Raw genomic sequence first — 16,122 nt, 5'->3', positions numbered from 1 at the left:
GGAGACCTTCTCTACTGTGTGAGCTCTCCTTATCACCCTTTGTCTTTTTGATGGAGTTTGCCATCTGTCTTCCTTTTAGACATTGCTATGGTTATCTAATCACTATATGGTCTGCAAGGTTCCCATGGTTTGATTTTTATTACTTTTACAATATTTTTTTGAAGCTTATGGCGAGTCAGAACATATCTTCATTCTAATTCTTAAATAGCACTTACAAATTTTGAGCATGAAATAATGTGGTCATAAGACCCACATTATTTCTTGATATAAGTATTTATAAGGCACTTGTTTAATTAGATATGTGAAAATAGTAGTTAGTGTAAATGTTTAAATCACCCCATGGGTCATAAAATTTATGAGGAGTCAATACTAATTTAATTTTTGGAACAAAAATATTTCTTCCTTTTAAAATATTTCTATAGAGTCTGTCTCAAGGCTGATGGTCACTGACAAGGATAAATATGACTAAGGATAATTGAATAAAAATTCATACTAAAATGACATCTCATATTATGCCAGCACATCCAAAGTTCACTGCTGGTGACATTAATCACTCTAGATTATGAATGATAGACATGGCCATATGACAAGGGACTAGGACTCATCCACCACAAGGAAATGAATTCTTCTGTCAACATGAGTGAGCTCAAATGCAGATCTTCACTAGTTGAACACAAAGATTAGAAAACAGGAAAAGCTAGGTCAGATGGACTCATGTGAGCTTTGTCCAAGCTCTGACCTACTATAGCTGTGAGAAGATAGACATGTGTTTCTTTGTGCTATTAAGGTTTTGGATGTTTGTCGTGCAACCATAGACCAAAACATATAACATTACAAAGAAAAAAGGGAAAGGGAACGATGCATGATGTAGAATACAATAAGTATTTTAACGATGTGATCTCCGTAAGTACTTAAGTCACTCAAATCCAAGGGATTCTATATGACTAACATAAAAAGAGGCATTGCACCTTTACAACTAACATGGGATGAAAATATTTGAGTTATCAGTTAGAAAATACTGTGTGTAACATCTCTTTGTTTCGAGATAAGATTTTAGGAAGCTTTATTGCATTATCATCTTAGGTGAGTTACTTGTTTGTATAGAGGAATGAGCATTTACACATGTCTATATATACACATCCAGGTGTGCAAACACATGTATATAATACACAGATGCATGAGCAAATATATATAATTTAATCTGGAATTATTTGACATTTAAATCTTCTAGTGTTCCATAATAATGAAAAAATTTCTCTTTTTAGTTTATTAATTAGTTTGACAAAATAAATGAAAGCAATTATTAATTCAAGTAATGACTAATTGGTATGAACTGTAGTGAAATATATGAAACCTCGCATATCCCATGGATACTTTTAATCCAGCTGCATTTGTGCTTTCTGATTCCTTTACTTTAAATATCAAATAAATAGAGGAATACTTCCTTAATGATAAAATTTATCCTTTTGTATTAAATGACAGCAACAAATAAAGCTCAAGAGAAGAGAAAAATGAAAATCTAAATGACAAAATATGATGACTAATATAAGATGATGACATCTTAAAATATTGGGGAAATGTTTTCCATTGTAGCAATCAGGTCCTGAAGGTCTCATTAGAAGTCTTAAGGATGAAACAGAGTTATAAGATTCTACCACTCTGGTTCATTTGTTTATTTGCTCATTGAAAATAGATTTTTCATAAATAATATATTCTGAGCACAGTTTCCTCTCCTCCTACTCTCCCAGTTCCTTTCGACCTCCCCTCCCTTCTGGATCCATCAACTTTCTGTTTCTTACGAGAAAAAAGAGTCACCTAAAGAATAATAATAAAAATAAAATAAGATAAATAAAAACAAATACATTGGAACATAACGAAATAAGAAAAGGAGTCAAAGAAGAAGCACAAGAAATGCATAAACATGCAGAGACACACAGATTCACACCAGTAGGAATTCCATAAAAGCACAAATCCAGAAACAATAATTTGTACACAAAGGATTTTTAAGGATAAAAATCAAATGCCCCAACTTAGCATCATGAGGTAAGGAACCTCCAAAGATACTATTGAGTTTATTTTGTGTTGGCCACCTACTGCTGGTCATGGGTCCAACTCCTAAGAGTGTTACCTACTCGTGAGATTCACAAATGTTTTGGAGACCTGAAAGAAAGTAGAAAAAAAATGATTATTTTATGTAAATTGTAAAATACCAAGAAAATCTTCTCATCAAATTTTGTAGGTGAGGAAATTCAGATTAAGTCATATAATCAAAATTAGTATAGTGGGCAAGAAGAGAAACCTCAGTTTGAAGCAGCATCAGGACTTATTTATAGTTTTCTATTATTTTCATTATTCTAGAGTTCTTATTCATCTGCCAGGGGATATTAAAATAAATATTTGTAGTGCAAATATTTGAGTACCTCTTTACTGTGTGTTCAGTGAAAATAACTCTTTTCAATAAGCTATTGGCTGTACTTTACACTCGAGGAATCTTTGACTAACTGAGTATATCATTACTGCTTTAGAAACAGAATTGTAAGAATAAAACTCTACTTTGGTCTTGGTACTAGTATTAAATACGGTTATGGGTTAGCCCTCTGACCTTTGATTCATTTCAACAAAGTTGGTGGAAAAGCTAATATTTTTAGGACTTTATAACTTCTTCAAATAGGAATTTTACTCTTTAGATAGAGAGAACTCATAATCTAGTGTAGTCATGATGTCAGATTTCCCGCTGTATGCTGTGAATATGTTTTATTACCTTCAGTTAATAGAGAAGCCATTTTGGCCTATGGCAGGGCAGAATATAGGGCCAGAACATATAGAGAGAAAATGCAGAGTCAGAGAATGATGCTATGTAGCTGCCAAAGCAGAAAACTGTTGGAACTTACCAATAGGTCACAACCTTTTGGCGATACACAAATGGATAGAAAGGGTTAATTTAAAATGTAAGAGTTAACTAGTAGTATGCTTAAGTTATTGGCTAAACTGTTATAATTATCATTTGGTTAAGGACAAGGATACATCAAGGACTTTTACTCCCAATGGTGCTTCCTATAATTAAAACAAATTAAAAGCCGACCCTAAAAGATTTAATGTAAACATGTATTGATTAAATAAAAACAAGACAAGTATAGGAACATCACTACAAACATGGATATTGGGTTAAGTTTTATACTGCAGAAACTTTAAAAGACTGTTGTCACACAGTAGAACCTCAACTGTTGTGCCACAGGCTACCTTTTATACATTTTGTCATGTTTTTCTTATTTATTTATTTTATTGAGCTCTACATTTTTCTCTGCTCCCCTCCCTTCCTTTCCCCTCCACTTCAACCCTCTCCCATGGTCCCGATGCTCTAAGTTTACTCAGGAGATCTTGTCTTTTTCTACTTCCCATGTAGATTAGATCCGTGTATGTCTCTCGTTGTTGTCTAGGTTCTCTGAGATTGTGATTTGTAGTTTGGGTTTCTTTGTTTTATGTTTAAAAACCGCTTATGTGTGAGTACATGTAATAATTGCCTTTCTGGGTTTGGGTTACCTCATTTAATATGATGTTTCTAGTTCTATCCGTTTGGCTGCAAATTTCAAGATGTCATTTTTCTGCTGTGTAGTACTCCATTGTGTAAATGTACCACATTTTTCTTATTTATTCTTCAGTCGAGGGGCCTTTAGGTTGTTTCCAGGTTCTGGCTCTGAAAAACAAAGCTGCTACAAGTACAATATTTGTTTCATAAAATAATTCAAGTTTCTAGTGATATTAAATGTACATTAAAATATATTAATAACAATTTTCTTTATATATATTAATTTTTTAAAAAGTTTGTTTAACAGATTGATATGTGGAGTGGATAGAGTAGGCTCCTATTCCAACTCCTAATTCCAAAAATTCATTTAATATATTGTCCTCAAATAGAGGATATATCAGATATTAAATTAATAAGAATAGGTACTCTACTGGTCTTAGCCAAAAGGCTAAGAAGTGATTCTATTTCTATCTCTTAATGGAAAATCACATTATATTTAATTACATCCACAAACACATATCAAAAAATTTTTTCATTTTTAATATTGATATATTATTTCTTGTAGTCATGTATTTATAAGTGTACATGTATAGTTAGTTATTCATAAGCACATATATAAAATTCACTCAAGGAGCTCACAGTTAAAATGCTTATCATTTTTATTTATTTATATAAGACTTTACAGACATATGTATTATTTTCTAAGTGTTTGAGGCCTCAGAATCTGTTTTAGTGTCTGAAATTCTATGTTTCTAAAGAACCCTGTCTTTAAAATTCACATTCTTTCCTTCACAGGACACAGGTGATAGGGATGCTTGAGGTTAGGTAGGTCAAGGGTAGGTTAGCAACTGAGTCATCAAAGCAATTTTTCATATGTGATGGATTATATATTTTAATTTTATCATAGAAGAAATCACATAGATAAAATTTATCTTAATCTTAAGTCTTCTTTTTGCCTAAGTTTGTACCATCAACACGAAGAGAATACATATGGCACAGAGCCATCAGGGCAGCAGCATGGATCAGTTAGCACCATTAGTCCACGAGGATGTCAAATTACCCAGAGCAGCAGAAGATGCTCTACTTGTGAACTCACACCTCCTCTCTGAACTGAAAATTCACAAAGGGAAGATGAAGTGTGTGAAGAAGACTGATTGGCAGCATCCCAGACTATAGACCTAGGAAAAGGTGAAAATGAAGAGTTTAGCATTTAGAAGGCTCAGAGCTAAGAGCTTCAGCTGCTTAAACCTACAAAAGAAATGCTGCCAAATGAAGCAGGTAACTATTATCATTTTATATCTTGGGGCAAGAACCATTTTCCCTGTAGGACCTGGAAATCTAGGGGCTATAAGCCAAGGAGCAATGTGAATGTTATATGCTATCTGTGGCAATGGGCAGTTAGCAATGTTTCGTGGTGTTAATCTCAGAGCTACCAAGATTGACCCTGAGTGTAAAACACATTCATATCATTCATGGGATTGCTCACAGTCACTTGCAATTTAAAACTGAGTCACGAGGAGCACCATAAAAAATGACATAAATACCAGGAGCGCTTCCCTAAAGCAGTTTTTATTAGCATCAAACTGATAATGGATACAAGTTTTTCTTGTTTGGGCTGGTTACCCAGCTAGTCATTCTTAGCTTGACAGCCTTATAAAAGTTCTACTGCCTCCAAGGAATGTTAGTTTGTCAGAGTGGACAGGAGGAAGACTGTTGATAGCTTATAATATAGAGACATTAGAATTCCTGCCATTAGTGATGGGTCTTTCTTCATCTGCCTTTTTGTAAGAGCTGAGCTGTCTCCTATACAGAGGAAGATTACCACCTCTATTGCAGAGTCTAACAAGGTTATTAAAAGTGAGCCTAAGAACCCATGGTATAAATACTAACAAGATATAAAGCGTGGTATCCCAGGGCTTTGTTTGCTAACATACACTGAGAAATTTAATATTTTTTATTTTCTCCGCTCTTCAGAAAAAAAAGGAGTAATATGTATACAAAATATAGCTCAGGGAATACAGTGCACAAATTATGTAGAATTTATAGGAAATCTCATATATAGAATCCCTCAAGTCCTGTCATTCTGTAGGAAATCTTGTAGTTAGAGGGCAAGTCATGGCAGATCCAATTTACTCAAATGCTTTCTGACAGCAGAGGAATGAACCCGGAGAGTAAACCCACCAAATTGCTTCCAGTTCCTCAGGAACAATTAATAGGTTCACCATGAAACTAAAGGCTGTCCACTTCTACATCAAGTGAAAGAACCAAGACAATGCATCATGGGATAGTAAATTTTCCTAGTAAAGACTTGTACACGTTAGTACAAAACTGATGGAAAAAGATTGAGCATGGATAGAAGTGCTCAAAATTTAACTGAAAAAACACAGAGAAAGAAATTACTTTTTAAAAATAGGGAATGTGAGTTCATCTTAAAATGGAAATGAAAGTGAAAATTAAACCTTCCCAGTAAGATAACTTTTAAAATTAAAGTGATTGTATAAACTTTTGTGATAGCTACTTAGAAAGCAAATGCCAATTTGTTAGTGTAGATGTCAGCATTTAAAAGTGCTTGGATGTCCACTGTAGTGATAACCATAGTTAAAATGGCAGAATATAAGCCCCTCCTCCCTCTAAACTAGCTCTTTCTCTGCTTAGAGTATCCAATGTGTCAGGGTTAGCATCACTGTTTAAAAAGTTTCTTGCATGGTTTCTTAATAATATCTTTTTCATGTTTTGCTTGTACTTCAGTATTTGGACCATCTTTTTCTGTTGACTATACAATAAATGTGCATTGGATGTATAGAAACACAGAAAAGGGGCTCTTTCTTCATATACACATTAACTCTGTTCTAAAGCCAGAGTCATTTGTTCAATTGATGAACATTAGTTTAATAACAGCTTCATCAAGCACAACACTAATTCTTGTATGTACTCCCCCACTGTCTGAATTTTTCTCATTTCTTTGATTTTTTTATTGGAAACATTAGAAATTTTTATTTTTTGTTTTTGTATTTTTGTATCTTTATTACTGGTTGATCCTCCCCCAACGCCCATTCTCCTTCATTTCTGCTTAAGGATTTCCACATCTAGTATTTCTTTTTTCATTTTCTTTTTTAAATGTCTTTTATTGGTTTTATTGAGCTGTCCATTTTTCTCTGCTCCCCTTCATTCCATTCCATTTCCCTTCATACCTCTCCCATGGTCCCCATGCTCCAAGTTTACTCAGGAAAGCGTGTCTTCTTACACTTCCCATGTAGATTAGATCCATGTATGTCTCTCTTAGGGTCCTCATTGTTGTCTAGGTTCTCTGGGTTTGTGATTTGTAGGCTGGTTTTCTTTGCTTTATGTTTATAAACCAATTATGAGTGAGTATATATGATAACTGTCTTTCTGTGTCTGGGTTACCTCATTTTATATGATATTTTCTAGCTCCATCCATTTGCCTGCAAATTTCACGATATCATTATTTTTTCTGTTGTACCACATTTTCCTTATCCCTTCTTGGTCAAGGACATTTAGGTTGTTTCCAGCTTCTGGATATGACAAACAATGCTGTAATGAACATAGTTGAGCACACATCCTTGTGGTATGATTGAACATCCTTTGGGCATATACATAAAAGTGGTATTGCTGGGCCTTGAGGAAGGTTGTTTCCTAATTTTCTGAGAAATTGCCATACTGATATGCAAAGGTGTTCTACCACTTTGCACTCCCACTAGCAGTGCAGGAGTGTTCCCTAACCCTTTTCCCCACAACCTCCCCAGAATAACTTGTCATCAGTGTTTTTGATCTCGGCTATTCTTAACAGTGTAAGATAGAATCTCATAGTTATTTTTTCTTGCATTTCTCTGATGGCTAAGGATGTTGAACATTCCCTAAGTATCTTTCAGTCATTTTAGATTCTTCTGTTGAGAGTTCTCTGTTGAGATCTATACTCCATTTTTTATTGGATTACTTGGGTTTTTTTATGACCAATTTCTTGAGTTTTTTGTATATTTTGGAGATCAGACCTCTGTCTGATGTGGGGTTTGTGAAGATCTTTTTCCATTCTGTAGGTTGTCGTTTTTTCGACCATGTCTTTTGCTTTTCTGAAAAGCTTCTGTATAGCAAAGGACATGGTTGACATGTTTATTTTTTAACCATGTCTTTATTTATAATATAACTTTATACATTAGTAGGGAACAAGTGTTTAAAAATGTTGTTTAGTCTAATATTTACTTTCAAAAACATTAGCAGTCTTCTCTGTGAGTGCATATGTTTGCTTGTCTGTTTAATCCTACAATATTCATAAGAACTCAACTTGCCATATCTGGAAGGAAGTTCTTGTTTGCTCTCTTGATAAGAATAAAACACGATGTGACAGGAAGCAACACGCAGCCATTAATTCACTTAACAATTTATTCTTTTATCATTATTGATGTCTTTCTTTTTGTAAGAGATTGTCAATCTTCAGAGAGCTCTTTGGTTTCCTGCCCTCACTCTTCTTGCTGTACGAAATATTCAATAATTTGAGTTAAATTAAATTCTCTTTTATGTTGACCACATGCTAATGACTAGGATCCCATTGTCTTTAAGCCTGTACTATTTAACCTTATCTATAACCCAAATACTATTTAAAGTTTTTGTTGAAAAGAAATGTATGTTTTCCATTTAAAATAATCTTCATCAATAGAAAATATTCAGAATTTACTGTTTTGCAAAATTGAGGAGTGGAAGGAATTGGTGTCCTTTTTGTAGCTGCCACATTTAAGGCAAAGCAGCAAGCAAGTGGGTATGTGAGGACGGAGAATATTGTGCTTATCTTTTACTGTTCATCTCTGTGTTTGGCAGGAACCACTAGAATATCTGGGAAAGTGCTCCAAGTATCCTGGATCCTTGCCCAAACTGCCTGAATTCACTGTGTGCTTACCATGAAATGTGGAATCAGCCAGTGTTTCATTTCTGTTAGGAAACTATTTGTAGTTCTCAGGCTATTAATTGCATTCAATTTTCACTCTGCTTGATTAATGTTCTCCATTGATGACCATCTCAGGAGTAAATTCCGACTCACCTCGTGATTGCCAAGGGATTTTATTTATCCACGAAAAAAGTTATTATGTTTATGTGTTATTGGATTTTCAAACATTCAAATACTTGAACCAAAAGCTTTTAAACCAAGCTATTAAAATTGATTAAAACTTAGGAATGGGTGAAATTCTCATTACACAACAAGACTTCAGGTACCAAATACTATTTAGAGTTTTTGTTGAAAAGAAATGTATTTCTTCCATTTAAAATGATTTAAACTTTCTATTAAGAAGAACAATTTTATGAAAAATGTCATAACAAACAATCTCTGTTTCAGTTATTTTGAAGATAAAAGTGTATGATTTCTTCTTTTAGCATTATTCCTGTGAAATTGATGTTTTTGATAACATCAGCTATAATTCACTCACTGCCATTTAAGTGTGATTCACTATAAATCTCTTTGAAGTAAAAATCAGCTGAAAATTAAGCATTTGCTTTCTAAGCACTGGGAGGTTTGACTGTATAAGATGCTTTTATTATTTTAGTTGCAAAGTCACTTTACAGGCTATAAATCTGAAGGTGAAGAGTACTCTTAATGGATATGGGAATATTAGATTTTTAGATATTTTAATTTGTCTACTACATAAATAATTATTTGGCATATGCTACATGGTAGGCATCATGTGGGTACAAAGATACAAATATAAAGGAAAGCAGATTTGTTTCTAGTCTTTTTTTCTGCTGAATATGGCAAGCAAGCCATACATTAATAAAACATCCACAAATATAACTCAGTTACAACTGAGACATGTGGGAGAACTAGGCTGGTCACCAACAAGCCTCAGAAACCTGTCTCTGCCCCCCACCACTACTGCAATTAGAAGCATACACAATGTCCAGCGTTTTACGAGGATTCTGGAGATTTGAACTTAGTTCCTTATGCTTGTTAGCAAAAAGTAGCTGCTGAGACATTTCTCCAATCCAGTTGTAGTTTTATCAGGTTACAACCAAATATACTCACCCATGTTGTCATTTTATATTACAGACATTTTATGTCACATATTCTAAATGTGATTCTTGTCCCTTCTAAAATATTATTTATTATTCTATTTTATATGTACAGTTTGGTGTTTTGCCTTTGTATATGCCTGTGTACCATGTGAGTGAAGTACCTACAGAGGCCAGAAGAGGGCATCTGAACCCCTGGAACTGGAGTGAGAGATGATTGTGAATTGCCCTATGGAAACTGGGAACTCAGGTCCTCTGTAAGAGCAACAAAGACTCTTAATCACTGAACCACCTATCCAGGTTCTAATCATTTACCATTGATTAATAATTTATATTAATGAGAATAAGTAGTTTTAATCTCATACAGTCAAAACAAACATTTAATATATATTTCATTGTTATTTCGCTGTAATATCACATTTTAATAATTGTGGAAACATTTCCTTTAGGTGTTGCTACATTTCAAGCCTCTTAACACATACAGCTGATGGAGGTTCCTATCCCCACCTCCATCATAATCCATGGTGTTGGCCCATATAACTCTATGAAAACTTTTCTAATGAGAACAGTCCATGGTTGAAAGCCATGAGTAGTGAATTACCTCTCATCAAAAGATCTAGAACTTATTATTATTAGACTTAAATGAATAGCATTTTGCTGCTTGATCTGAAACTTGCTTAGTTCAATAGGCTAGCTCCAAACTTTCAGTGATTCTACTGCCTCTGGGATTACAAGCGTGCACTGCCAGCCTCTAAGTGCAGATACCTGAAGACCCAGACAGGCTGATCTTTCCAGATGGCTAACTCACCTGGTTGGCAGTTAGCAGCTTCCTAAGGCTACATCTCAGCTACAAAGATTTCTCAGAACACGGTGATTAAGTTCTGACAGGAAATGACCCATGAATGAGATTCCAAAGGACAAAAGTAAAAGGACAAATGAGATACAATCTATGTCCACAATCAGCCTAGTATCAGTTGAATTCTACTGCCAGTCATGTAGTCTACTTCAATATCAGAAAGTGGGGACATAGAATCCAATTCTCAATGCAGACAGTTTTATAAAGATATGACAAAATTAAACATTGTGTAGAGATCTTTAGCCATCATTTTTGAATATGCAGCCTATCGTTCTTAGGGATGAACTTAGTGCGATTTATATACAAGTTTGAAAGTAGAGATTTATGGATATCATAACGAAAGATGTTTTTAAAAATCTCTAAGAATAAGGATCTGTTTAATTTATAAAGATGTGGTATTTAGTTGTGGCAATTTAAATTAATCTACAACTCACCTCAGTCTCTATTAAAATAACACGTTTATTTGTCTAACTAGACAATTTTTTTACTTAACAGTTATGTAGAAAAGCATATAGAGAAAAATTACAAAAGAAAAAATTAGTAAGACCAGTCACATACTCAAACAAAAATGTATGTGTGTATACACACACACACACACACACATATGGAAAAACATCAATAATAGAATTCCAAGAAATACAGCAAGTAATAAATTTTATTTCAGATCAATATTTAAAACCTATATTTCAACAAATGTTACAGAAAGACCCTCTGTAGCCCAGCTGGCCTTAACATTGCAATCTTCCTTTATTAGTCTCCTGAGTGGGTGAGATTACAGGACTGTGCTACTATACGTGGCTAGGAACAAAAAAAAAACAACCAAATTTATGCAAAAAATAAAAATATCCTGTGTAGAGGACAACCAGGAAGGAAACCAAATGATCAATAGTAAAATGAAAAGTATTTGCCATACATAACACAAAATTAAATCTTTATTTATTTATTACTTCTGGACAGGTGTCTGTTGTGTCATTGTGTGTGTGTGTGTGTTTGTGTGTGTGCCATGTATGTTTGGATTCTCCAAAGGAGGTCAGAAGAGGGTGTCACATACTGTGGACTTGGAGTTACAGGTGGTTTTAAGCTGATAGATGTGGATGCTTGGAGTGTCTGCAAGAACAACAAATTCTCTTCCCCACTACTGCTGTGGATTGGGTATAGTTGCATCTGCAGGTTATGGCTTGTGTTAGAGGATTGGTCTTAGTATGGTGATATCAGGAGACGATGTGGACATTTAAGATGTGGAGCCTTGTGAGAACTCCTTAAGAAACTGAGGATGCAATCTTTGGAAGGAGTTATGCTGTTCTTATGTGACACAGAGTTAGTTCTCAAGAGAGATTTGCAAGAATAAGTCTGATTCCTGAATTGCTCTCTCCTTTCCTGTCTCCAGATGAGCCCTCTTCTTCTCACATACACTGCCACTTCTGTGATAATACTGACTATGAGCAGAGCTAAGAGAGCATCGGTGTCCAGGTGTGAAATCTGCAGAATGAGGAGCTGAATAATCTCTTATATACAAGTTCAGGCTACCCCCGATACTTTATTATAGTAACAAAAATGGATTACTATGCTACCTTTATTTCATAATAGATTTACAACTAGGTCCCTGTCTTTTATTTAAATCTTTTATGGTTGTTACATAGCAAACCAATCATGCGATTTTCAGACAGTGTAAAATGAAAATGTGGGGACTTAGTTAAGAAATTAATTTAAATTTTAGCATAATTATTTCATGATATGAAATGAAAGTAAATGCAAGCAGCATCCTTGTAGACATAGGGCTCAATATGACTGTACAGTTTACATGCTATAAAGCAATTCTCTTGCTCTATTGTGAGTGTGTGTGTGTTTGTGCATGTGTAGTATGCACACATGTGTCTACATCATCATATGTGTGAGGGTGCATGTGCATGTGGAAGCCCATGTTGGCATGCATGTTTTCCTTCATCACTCTCCACATACTAGATTGAGTCAGGGTCTCTTGCCTAGCCTGGAGCTCACCATTTTGAATAATGTGACTAGACAGCTTGTTTCAAGCATCTTTGCTTCCTGCATGTTGTGATTGCAGGTGGGCTGTCAGGTACCTGTTGCTTTGATGTGGCTCTAGGTGTCTGAAATCTGCTCTTCCCCTTTGCACAGCTACTGTTTTCCCTACTGATCCATCTCTTCGCAACTTATAGCATATTTTAAAAATATTATTTGTTGGGTGAACGCTACACAAATAAATAAGAGAAAGAGTAGCTCTCTCAGCAAATGATATTGGACAACTGGATAGCCATGTACAAAATATAAATCGAGACTACAGTCATATATCTTACACCAAAAAAGCACTGAAAATGAATCACAGAACTGAATGAGAGCTAAAACTAGGAAATTTTGAAAAGAAAACACAACAATAAATCTTTTTGCTCAAGTGATAGACAAATAAAATAGCACAAGCAACAAGAGAAAATGTAGGTAAATTGAACATCAAAAATTTTTAAATTATGTGCCAAACAACAGCATCAGGAAATCAAAAGTGACAATCATATATATCAATAAAGACCTTGTATCCAGAACACATACTGTGTGTTCTTACAGCTTAGTGATAAAACACACAAACGAACAAAAACAGCAGCCCAGTTAAACAACTCCAAAGAACAACTCAAAAGAAAAACACAAATGGCCATTGTTCACAAGAAACATTATTTATTACCGAAGTCCTGAAAATCACAATGAGATAATCATTCTATACTCTTTGAGAAACTGGAAGGCCCAAACACTGCTGGTAGGACCGTAAAATGGCACAACCACTATGAGAAAGGATTTGGTCATTCTTAAAACAGTAAATAAAGAATCAGTACATAGCCCCACAGGTCTTCTCCTAGGTATATTTCCAAAAGTAATACAAATACATTTCTCTACATGCAGAATTGTATATGAATGCTTATAGCAGCAGCATTCAGATGGACTGACAAGTGGAAAATGTTCAAGCGCCCAACCATGGAGGAGTGGATGCGCTGAGGCCAAACATTAAATATTTGAACCTAGAAAATATGAACTACTGATAGTAGGTAAAGTTTGGATGGACATCACACCAAAGAAGGCCCATCAGAAAGGCCATAAATTGTATGTGCTTTTTATATTGAAGAGCCCTCATGTGGAAAGCCATGGAAACATGAAGACAATGGTGCCTAAGTGGAGATGGGGCTGGAATGAGAAGGGCCATGTAATTGGTACAGGGCTTATTTTGCAGTGGTTAAAGTACTCTAACATTAATTATTCTGCTATTTGTACATTATTCTGTTATTTGTACATCTTTGAATTGTTTGTTTTAAGAGGATAAACGCCATGATGTGTGAAGTATACCCTAATAAACTGTTATAATAGTCAGCCCAAGGTCAGAGAGATGGCTCAGTGGGTAAGGGCATTTGCCATGAAACCCTAGGGATCCGAGTTCTCTTCCCAGAACTCATGTAAAGTATATTGATACAAAAACATAGATTTCAAGCAGTGAGATAGCTTATTTTGGGGCTAAATATGAGCAACCACAATCCAGGAAACAAATTGCAGTTACCCCATGTTCCAATGGTAAAGAGTTTTATGAAGCCTTTACAGTAACAGAAAAAAAAAAAAAAGAAAAAAACTCAGAAACCAAGGCCTTAAAAATATTTTGGTGGAAACATTGGGTAGAGCAGTTACAGCAAAGTTGGGGATCCTGTGCTCTAGGCCTCAGGTGCTATTTGATGAAAATGTTCTTAGCCCCCTTTTAGATGGAGGAGGCCTGTGGTCTGTAACACATTCTGAAAGTTTTCACCTGTTAGTCACAAAGACTTTAGGTCAGAAACAGAGGTGGGAGTGGAAGGACTATTGAGGGGACTAAAAATAGCCCAAGATAAATTGTAATTGGCCTGTGGCTCTGGAACTCCCAACCTCTCCACAATCACCGAAGCTCTGATGAATCAATCAGCTTCTCCCAGGCTCTGGGTAAAGCTTGGTTCATTCTGAGGGCTGTATTTCATAGGTGGAAGAAGATCACTCTACCTCCACCTGGATCCAGTGGCAATTCCACCCATCCCCACACCTAGATGTCATGCACACCCATACACAATAACAATAAATGATGTTTGAAATCAGCCTAGCAGTAGGGAGAGAGAGTGCATATGCATATGAATGCTATCATCACACTCACTCTCTCTTCTCTATTGACTTGCTGCTGCACTCTGTATTTCCTATATATTTTAATATGACCAAGTGACTGCTTATATCGGTTATTTCTCCATCTTCATCTTTTACTAATGTCTGTCTGTCTGTCTGTATCTATCTATCATCTATCTACCTATCTATCTATCTATCTATCTATCTATCTATCTATCTATCTATCATCATCTATCTATCTATCTATCTATCTATCTATCTATCTATCTATCTATCATCTATCTATCATCTATCTCTATCTATCTATCTATCTATCTATCTATCTATCTATCTATCTATCTATCTATCTATCTATCTATCTATCAATCATCTATCTATCATCTATCTCTATCTATCTATCTATCTATCTATCTATCTATCTATCTATCTATCTATCTATCTATCTATCTATCTATCTATCATCTATCTACTCTATCTATCTATCTATCTATCTATCTATCTATCTATCTATCTATCTATCTATCTATCTATCTTTTATAACCATACTGACTTCTCTGTCTTTCCTGAAGTCAGCATGAGGACTATTTTCTTCCCCAGAGTCATTGTACATTTCTATGAAGCCATAAAAGCTTTAGTCTAGAAGTCTGCCTGGTTCTCTTTTCTTCTTGGTTTAGGGAGGTTTCATCTTGAAACACTAACTTATCTATAGAATGCTTTACTCTTTATGATGTCTGCAGCACCTACAGTGGTGTGTGGTGTGTTAAAAAATTTAATATCCTTGGTTTAATCAATCCAAGGAAGAATTCTGACAAATATCCAAAAGAGACATCAGAACACACAATATTTGGCTCCTATCTGAGTACTCACCAAACTAGTTTATTTATTGTCAACTATACCAGATTTTGAGAACTTAGAAGGAATATCCAATTCAATATTTTACACTCTCATGTAGGCAAATGGTGGTGACTAAATTTTATTTTCAATGGAGGGTGGGAAAGCTGCTCTGATAGGTTTATCATCTCCGTTGCCTGCACCATTCTGCTCTGTGCTTTCTTGGTTTTTATCTCCCACTCTTTTATAAATATTTTCTTCCTGATTAGTGCTTTCGGTAGACACAGGAAGTTCTAGTTTCTGTGATCTCAGTGAGCAAAATGTAAAGACCTGGAAGACATTGTGACTTGAATCATAGAACTATGATAAAAATTTTAACTCATACTAACTACTACTTGTGATGTGATAGTCATTGTGTGATGCTTTAAAATTTAAACTCTTATTATTTCTTATTAAGATGTTTATTAAATGCATTATACTGATCACCCATAGCTTTGAAAACAATGGAAGTGAGATTTAAATCAAAACCAGACCTACAGCCACCATAACTATTGTAATCTCAGGTCTCATGACTTTATCATAAGAATTACTACATTTAGAGATGAGGAAGTAAAGATATGTTGTGGTACACCCCCTCTCTTCTAGATATGCCAGGAGTAAATGGTCCTGGTATTGAATACATAGGGAATGCATAGTGAATACACAGGGAATTCATAGCAGCCGTTGGTCAGATTTACATCATGGCTCCTCTTTTTGGTTG

General features: G+C 34.9%; 1 pseudogene; it reads right to left on the bottom strand.

Moving 5' to 3' along the window:
* Nucleotides 1–3,819: 3,819 nt before the first annotated feature.
* LOC142858067 (U2 spliceosomal RNA) lies at nucleotides 3,820–3,986 on the bottom strand (annotated as a pseudogene).
* Between the last annotated feature and the right edge of the window lie 12,136 nt (nucleotides 3,987–16,122).

The sequence above is a fragment of the Microtus pennsylvanicus genome, chromosome 9 (assembly GCF_037038515.1).
Source record: "Microtus pennsylvanicus isolate mMicPen1 chromosome 9, mMicPen1.hap1, whole genome shotgun sequence".
NCBI classification, from domain to species: Eukaryota; Metazoa; Chordata; class Mammalia; order Rodentia; family Cricetidae; genus Microtus; species Microtus pennsylvanicus.
Note: the sequence above shows the minus strand (reverse complement) of the source record. Positions and strands in the feature narration are given on the sequence as shown.